At 33.5% G+C, this 9245-nt stretch overlaps 1 long non-coding RNA gene across 1 annotated transcript; it reads left to right on the top strand.

The window, feature by feature from the left end:
• Positions 1-285: 285 nt before the first annotated feature.
• On the top strand, positions 286-1100 carry LOC130940414 (uncharacterized). Its single transcript, XR_009070300.1, has 4 exons — positions 286-333; positions 566-652; positions 878-943; positions 1027-1100. It is a non-coding gene; the product is annotated as an uncharacterized LOC130940414 (long non-coding RNA).
• Positions 1101-9245: the final 8145 nt, after the last annotated feature.

The following is a 9245-nucleotide window of genomic DNA, read 5'->3' on the forward strand; positions in this document are numbered from 1 at the left end:
AAGAAAAAAGTTATTGTGGAGGATTCACCTCCTGAAGAAGATCAATACTTTGATGGGTACAGTACCTCGTAAGCTATATTACCGTCTATCATCGTAATTATTTTTGTTAAAATCTTCTTTTATGAATGTAGTGAGAGATATGAAATATCAAGTGAAGAGCTAGATGAATTGCTAAGGGAAAACGTTGATAAATTTGCTGCAGAGAGGTATGTCTTGCTCGGCTGTCTATTTCAGATTTTGGTGTGTTTTCTTTCCTAATAATTGTTTCTTGTTTCGCAGGGAGAACCAAGTTGACCTGCGATCGACAGAAGGTCACTATGTCTCCTCTGAAACGTAAGAAGCTTTATTTAATAAAATCTTGTTATCATGGTTTGGGTGTATTTTGTGGAACCATTTGGGTGTATTTCGCTGATCAAGTTGGGTGTCTGTTGTTTATTAAGTTGGGATATTTCGTTTGTTGTCCTGGGTGTATATTGTCCATTCAATTCGTTGTATCTTGTTCATTCATTTGGGTGTATTTAATACCTGTCTCTTATTTTGTCTGAATAACATGAAATCTGTTTAGAATACCGGCTGTGAACTTGGGAAGTGATGATCCTTCCTCTCAAGGACGCACAGAACAAAGTAGTGTAAACCAGCCGTCAGAGAGCAAGTAATTTCTCTTTCAAATAATCGTTACTTTTGTTCTTCTATTACCTTCTACTTCTAATTCTGTATATATTTTTTAAAAAAAAAAGTCCTTTATTATTTTATTCAAGAAAAAAAAGGCAGGAAAAAAAAGCAAAAACTGCAAGTATGTAAGTTCTCAAAAAACAAAGCCTGTCTTCTTTTTGAGTTGTTCGGGTGTATTTATTGACTTTCTTTGGGTGTATTTTAGGTTGAGTCCGGCTGATTCGAATATGATGGTTGTGAGGGAATAGACACCGTCGGATGCGCTTGCAATGTGAGTTTTTCAAGAATATTTCAACCTTATAACCTTATTATTTTCAAAGTCATTGTTAACCTTTCATTTTTCTTCTTGTTTAGAGTCCCGATTCAAGTTTTTGTGCCGCCATCCCAAACAACCACCGTGCCGGAACTTCAAGAAACACCTGAGTCAGATTTTGAACCAACCCCTCTGCCTCAGATAGAAGGAACTACAGAAACGTAAGAAATAGTATTGGGTGTATATTGGGTTAAAGTTCGGGTGTATAGTTGGTAACAGTTTGGGTGTATATTGTTCCTGATTTGTTTTTTTTACGCCATGATTAATTTTTTGTAACTGTGCAGCACTCCTGAACCCCCCAACAACTTCAAGAAACCACACCCACGCTTCCCCCAGCTCCAACTAAAATGTAAGTTCATCAGACTAAAATCAATCTTTTCTTATCATCTGTATATTCTTATTCTTATAATACGTTATACATGATGATGCAGTCATCCAGCCGCAGAAGACGTTGCTGCCCTTATGATGATGGCACGGACAGCATCCTATGTTCCTAAAATAGATCCAGTGCCATCATTCAGCCTTGGCTTGACTGATTCAAGCCAGGAGGGGGCATCAACGCAGGAGACAGAAAGCGTAAAATCTCCAGAAACTACAAATTTGCTGGAACAATTAGACAATTTGGTCCAAAAATTAGCAAGCAGTGCGGCGAAGGAAAAAAACGAAAGTCCACAAATTCAAAGGGAGATTGGGGGAGAAAGTTCTGGGAAGTTTGAAACTCCTGAGGGAATAAATCAGATTACGGATGATATGAAACAAAAGTGCTACATCTGGGGGATGCGACTGAAGATAGACGCAGGTGACAATACTAACGAGTATGAGCACATGTGCACTCTGATTGCCCAACAAAAATACATTTTGATTAGAATGCACCTTGCATCCCTCCAGGCAGAAAGTTATATAGAATCTGAGGTAATATTAGAATAACATTAATGTTTTTACACCAAAGTATATAAACGCAAATTATAAACGCAAATATGAAGGAAAAAATCAAGGCATATATAAACGCAAATTATAAACTGTTACACCCAACGCAAGTCTAATAATACACCCAAGATTGCATAAAATATACACCCAAGCTGTCTGTGCTGTATTCAAAATGTATGAATTACAAGTACTAAAATATGAAGAAAAACATCAAATCAAATATACACCCATAACCTGCGAATTTTTACAGCTTTTGTTCTATATGTATCTATATATGTATCTATATGTAAATTGTGAATTAACAAAAATACACCCAAAAGAACAGTGCTTTTACACCCATATTCTATAAAACTATACACCCAAAGAGTTATCCCCTGCTGCTAGTACCCTGAACTGATTATTCATAACGTGTCCTTGATATTGGGTGGAATTTGAATGCACCGCTGATGCAGCATCAAACAGGTTTATCTGAATATAACACTCACACATTAGCTAAACTATTAACGAGAAAAATAAACTCAATCGCCACAAATTTAAAGAACATTACTTTTACCTCGCTTAAAACTTTCGTCTTCTTCTTCTTTGTGGCATTTGCAATATGTTTGTCCAGCTTTGAACCTAGCCTATTTTTTGGACGTCCTCTTGTTCGAATCCTTGGCGGGCTTTGAAGCTCATTAACGGATTCCAAGTTGGCGTCTTCGTGGGATAAAGAAGATGTCCCCTTCCTTTTGGCTTTTAATGATTCCATCTCGGCCATGACGTTATCGTACGCACGGTGCAGAATTGCAATCAGCTCCTCCGATTCGGATGCAAATTCGCAAATATTTTGCAAACGAAAAACCAATTGGTCGAACCTCTTGCTTCTTGGCTCCATCAGTGGCTCGTCGTGGCTGCTCTTGATGTGTGTGTGTCGCCTCTTTACCTTCTTGCTCCATCGTTCCAGTATATATCTAGGTGACACTTGGCTTACTTGTTCGAAACTTAACACGCTTAGTGCGTGACGGCACAGTATCCCTCTCGACTCGAATAATAAGCATTTGCATTTTACCTCGGCTGCAACCGAGTCGTAAGTAACCACGAACTTGTTGAATATTGAGCTGGAAACTTGTTCTCCGACTTCGTATATTGAATAGCCTAGAGCGGAATTCTTTAATCTGGTGATGCAATTCGCCTTTCCTCTAAATTGCGCTTGGACTTCCCTAAACTTTGCATGAGTGTACGCATCTTGAAACTGAGCTTCAATGGAGGATTTGGTTGCACACGGTATGACGGTATGAAAATCTGCAGCATCTGATTCTCTCTCTGCTTGCTCCCTACTTCCGAGGTAATTATTGTATTGTTTGACGAACTGAATAAGCGAGCTGTTTCGGGTGATATACTTGTTAAAAAATGAATGCATGCTCTCGCTCCTCTGTGTGCTTCTCATCCCTGCCCAGAAGTGGTGATCCAGATAGATAGGAACCCATATGTGACGGTCTTCGTACAGATCTGCATAATACACCCAAACACAGACTATAAATACACCCGAGGGAACATGCAATTTACACCTCTGCTGCAGATTTTAAAAAGACATTACCTGAAAGCCACTTGTTGTCCGCAAGACCAAAATTCAGCAGAAAATCATTCCAATTCATATCGAATGAGTCTTTGCTATGAGAGTTCCAAATAACTTGGGTCATTTCTTGTTCAATATCGGCATGTCCCTTGTACCCGTTTAATTTGCTTGGAATCTTCTTCATGATGTGCCAAATACACCAACGGTGAACTGTTGTTGGCATACAGGCCTCTAAAGCCCTTTTCATTGATGCGCACTGATTGGTGAGAAACCCTTTCGGAGCATTTCCTCCCATGCAACGAAGCCAGCATTGAAATAACCATTTGAATGATTCAATTTCTTCGTTCTTCATCAAAGAGCATCCGAGAAGTGTTGACTGACCGTAGTGATTCACCCCGACAAAAGAACCACAGACCAAATTATACCTGAAACAAATTACCATAGTCCAGAATGCAAAATCAGTAGGTACAACCCAAAAAATGCTTCGTATACACCCAATGAAACAGCCAATATACGCCTCTGCTGCGGATTCATAAAAATAAATTAATTTAGCATCATAAACAGGGGCAGTTTGTTACCTATTTGTATTGTAGGTGGTGTCGAATAAAATGACGTCTCCGAAATACTCAAAGGCAGCTCTGCTTCATGCATCGGCCCAAAAAGCCAGCTTAATCGATTGATCCTCCTCGAGTTCGAGCTCAAAAAAGAAATTCGGATTCTTCTCTTTCATTCTTAACAAATATTTTCCGAATTCCTTTGCATCTTCTTGTTCGGAAACATTCCGCACTTCCCTGGTAATGTAATTCCTCACGTCCTTTTCGATAAAATTTAACTCGCGGTGACCCCCGGCAGCCGCAACAAATGATTGGTAGGTTTTGCTTGGTCTGATACCGGCCTCCTCGTTATTCTCTATCGTACGACGAATGGACATGCTTAGTTCCCTGTGCTGTTTGAGCATCTCTGCTTTGCTTGGACAGTAGGGGTGTGAATGATCCAGCACAACCTTTGAAATGATCCAAGCACCGACATCCTTCAATGTGTGTATATAAATTCTTGCAGGACAGTTTAAACCGGCTGTCGGATTGATCTTCTCGGTCGGAGATATTTTAGATTTCTATTTTCCCTCTCTGCTACATGTAATCAGTTGATTCTTAATCTCGTTTCCCTTCCTATTTGTACACCGAACTCTTGTAGAGAAACCTGCAGCCTTGGCGTAGTCCCTGTAAAATTTTCCAGCATCTTCAAGGGTGGTAAAGGTCATTCCAACCTTCGGAACAAGCTTGTCATCAACAACCGAGAGAGGCTGCACAATACACCATGTCAGAAACTGTGAATACACCCATAGATATGATTCAAATACACCCAATCATGTCTAACATGATACACCCGAACCGCTACAACTCAACTACAGAATGACCTTTAAAGTCATAAACTGTAAATACACAGGCTGCAGAATACACCATGTCAAAAACTAAAAACACACCCAATCATGTCTGATATAATACACCTAAACAACAACAACTCAATTAAAATAACAAAAAACCAGTAAAGTGTAAATACACCCACACTTCTAGCAAAAATACACCCAAAAAGGACCTGATCTACACCCGAGCGTCTGCTATAAATTCCAGATAATTAATCACAAATAATACATTGAGTCGACAGATTCATGTTAAAGTGTTAGTTTCATAGTCAATGTTCAGCAATTTTTCAACTACACAATGCTATACAAATTACTGCAAGAAAATTCATACTAATTCTATGTAAATCAAACCTCAGGAACTTCGTTAGATTCAAATTCATAATCCACTTTGCCTGGATTCAGCTGACAATCTGAGGTTGAATGATCCATTATCTTCAAAACGAGTTCAAACTTTGATTTCAGAAAACAACAAATCAAAATAGAAAACGAAGCTCGAGTTGCACAGAGAGAGAAGAAAGTAACGTAAACGAAGAACATACCAGTGAGAAAAGGAGAGGAAAAGAACGATGGAGAAGAAGAAGGAGGGAAGAGGTGCGAGAAGAAGAACAACAAAATCTCAAAATAACGAAAACGAATCTTTTAATTTTGGTAGTTAGATACACGCGGGATCTTATATAGCGCGTGTATACAACGTATGTGGAGAGGCGCGTTTTTTTGTTTTTTATTACTTAATGAACTTGTAAAGCATACAAGCCCTAATGGCTTGTATGCAGAGCTTTTCCGTTCTATAAATTACTTAACAATTGCCACCAAAATTTTAGAACTAATTCCTCAATTTCATTCATTTTTTTGTTATGTGTAGTTTGAAATAAAATAGGCAAAGGGATTAGTCCGTCCTGGTCTGTCCTCCTAAAAATTTGTCATTTAACGGGCTAGTACGTTCTGCTTTTCCTAATAGAGCGGTTTCGAAATTTTTTTCCGTTCCATTAACGGCAGTCTAGGTCTGTTAATTTTTTATTTTTTATTAATAAATTATTAAATATTAAATAATATATATAATTTTATAACTATTTTAATGAATTTATAATTTTTTAAAATATAAAAAAATTATAATTTTTAAATTCATAAATATTAAAATTTTTAAAATAAAATAATAAAATTAACATTGTAAAAAATAAAATAAATATTTTTTAAACATCTTTAAATTTTTCATCAATCAAACATAAAATATAATTCAAATTATAATTTAGAATATTTTTAATTATCATTTTTCATTAAAAAAAATAATGATAAACTTGTCGGAGAAGTTCATCTCGCTGAAATCTGCCAAATTCTGTGAATTGAATGGTGCGGACGATTTTAAATTTAGTCTGACTTATTTTTCTCTATGAATTACGCTGTTTGATTTGACAGATTTCGACTTGTTTGTCACGTTAGTTTTAAATAGTTTATCGAAACATATTTTAAATTTATTTTTACTTTTTTTAATATGTGAATAACCCCCTGTCAAAATTTATTTGTATTCTTTAAATAGATGTTACAGAATTGCACAAATATAAATTTGAAGTGTATACTAAGTACTAGCACATGGACATGTGAACATTTGAGTAGGGTGAAATCCATGGAGCAAAAAGAACCAATTTTGATAAAAAAAAAAAAATTTAGAAGAGAGAGTATTCTCTGTATTAAAATGTTTAAAACTTAATCAAGTTGGGTTGGTCTTATGGTTAGTTTACTGGTCCGTAAGCAAGTGTCAGGGGTTCGGATCCCGCCTTGTGCATGCAGCAATTCATTGGCCAGCAGCAAACCCTTAAATGAAGCCCAATACCGTGGCGGATTAGTCCTTGACCTGTCGGGTTGGAAAATACCGTGGAAAACAAAAAAAAATGTTTAAAACCTCGCTATAATTCAAATATACCGAAATATACTTATCAAAAATATAATTATAATAAAAGTTTAATTATTATGTTGGTCTCTATAGTTTTGCAAAATTTTCAATTAGGTACTTATACTTTTTTCTTTTTAATTGAATTCTTGTACCAAATTTTTTTTAAATTGGGTTTTTACACTTTTTTTTCTTTTATTTAGGTCCCTGCACTAATTTTTTTTTTTAGTTGGGTCTCTATAAAATTAAGCCAATTACTGTTAAGAGGGACCTAATTGAAAAAAAAAATTGGTGCAGAAACTCAACTAAAAAAAAATATATATAAGAATCTAATTGAAAATTTTGCAAAACTATAATGATCAATAGAATAATTAAATTTATAATAAATTGTATATCTATAAAAAATGTACGATTTTGAGCTGTCAAATTGTGCTAACAAAACTGTAAGGGTAGAAGTAATTCGTCCCATCAAAAAATTTTGTCTCCATTAAAATAAATCACAGGGTTAAAATGATTTTATGGTAATATACACCTATAACTCTTTCATATTTAATTAGCCAACGCATGTATGTTAAATTGTAGAAATGAGGTATAAAGTTTATAAAAATTGGATTTTGATTACTTATAAATAGTGGTAGAAATGGGTTGAACCGAATCAAGCTAGTAATAAGTATAAATAGAAATAGGTTGAGTCGAGTTTTAGTTTTGATGAATCTGTTTCATGTTGTAACTAAATACTAAATAAATAATTCAAGTTTGTGTCTATTACTTTTCATAGTTTTTTTTTTTTCAGGTTTGAGTTCAATACTTCATTCTGTTTAAAAACTAACAAATCCACAAGTCTATTTGAAAAAAAATTATAACTCAAAACAATAAACTAAAAGATTTTAAATTGACATAAATGTATTTTAAAATTTATAATTTATAATTTGTAAAGTATAATTTATTTTTATATCAATCCTTAGTCATATATTATAATCATACTTATAATTTATAAATTTTTTTTTGAACAAAAATATCACAATCTTAACTAATCTTGATCATTAATTTTTTTAGTTTTATTTTATATTTAGTATAAGTGAATAGTTGAAAGTCTAAATTAAAAATAATTTATTTTTACAAAAAAATTATTTTCACGAGTTAACTCAATGAATTTCGTAAGTTTTTTAAAGTCCATGTTCTAACTTTTTTAACTAATATACTTTACAAAAAGTTCAAGTTTGACTTATTTAATAAAATGAATCGAGGTGAGTCAAGTCTAAAATAAATTGTGCCACAAATTTTTGTTGGGTAATCCAACCCACTTCCACATCTACTTACAAGGAAATAACTTAAATTAAATATTTATTTCTTTTTTTTTTTGTAAGGGTTAAGGGTTTTTTTAATTTAAATACTGTTTTTAGAAAGATAATTAATATAGAATTTTCTAACATATAATTATAAAATAATTTATATTTTTAAATTATTTTTAAGATTGACTTATATCCATTTAAGTCTAAGCATAATAATTGATGACCAACAACATATTACAAGAAAGATAATAACATAATTCATGCAAACTGCTAAATGCTAAGGTTAAATAGGCGATGTATTATTATCCCTCAATTATTCATCAATAATATGAATATATGATACATCACTATATCTATATAGAAGCTGTCTAATTGGCAGTAAATGACCAACAAGATTCCAAAGAAATTTGAGGTTGGAAGAAATAGCTAGTGTGGAGAATGGTAGATACGGCTACAAATAAAGGACCCAAATTAAATTAGTGGTTTAAGCTCTAAAGTGACTTAAAAAGTTAAAATGTTGACTTGAGCTTATATAATTTTGGAATGTTAAGACTTATTTTTGTGGCTCATGATTATTATTGACAGAAGAATATTTAATTGCCTTGTTCACCTTTGTTTTTTGTGGGAAATATCTCTGCGTTTGTTTGATGACACAGACACTAATACATAAATATGGTGGTACATATTCGTCGTTTGTTTGTTAAGACACAGATTTTTGAAGGACACGGTGACACACAAACATACATAAAATACATGTATTTGGTGTCCTTCAAAAAAGATGAGACACGGAGACACATTGATGAGACACAAATATTTACTCTTTTATTCTTAATAATTTATTCTTATCCTTATTCCATTGGTGATAATATAAGGGTAAAATTGATATTTAGTTTATATTGTGTGTCTTATCTAATATCACCAAACACAATAAAAAATTTGTATATCTTTGTGTATATGTCTCTTTGTGTATTTATATCTGTGTCTATATATTTAAAAGACAATAAACAAACGCAGCCTATCTGTACATTTGCCTGTGTGCTCTTGAACAGTTAAGTTAGAAATGAAATGAAAGAAATTATATGGAAAAGGAATTTATTTGGTGAAAAACAAGAGTTAGATAATGAGTGAAAATTGTAATTAAATTTTTTAAAAGAATATATACATTATATATAGTATTT

Source organism: Arachis stenosperma, chromosome 7, assembly GCF_014773155.1.
Source record: "Arachis stenosperma cultivar V10309 chromosome 7, arast.V10309.gnm1.PFL2, whole genome shotgun sequence".
NCBI lineage: Eukaryota > Viridiplantae > Streptophyta > Magnoliopsida > Fabales > Fabaceae > Arachis > Arachis stenosperma.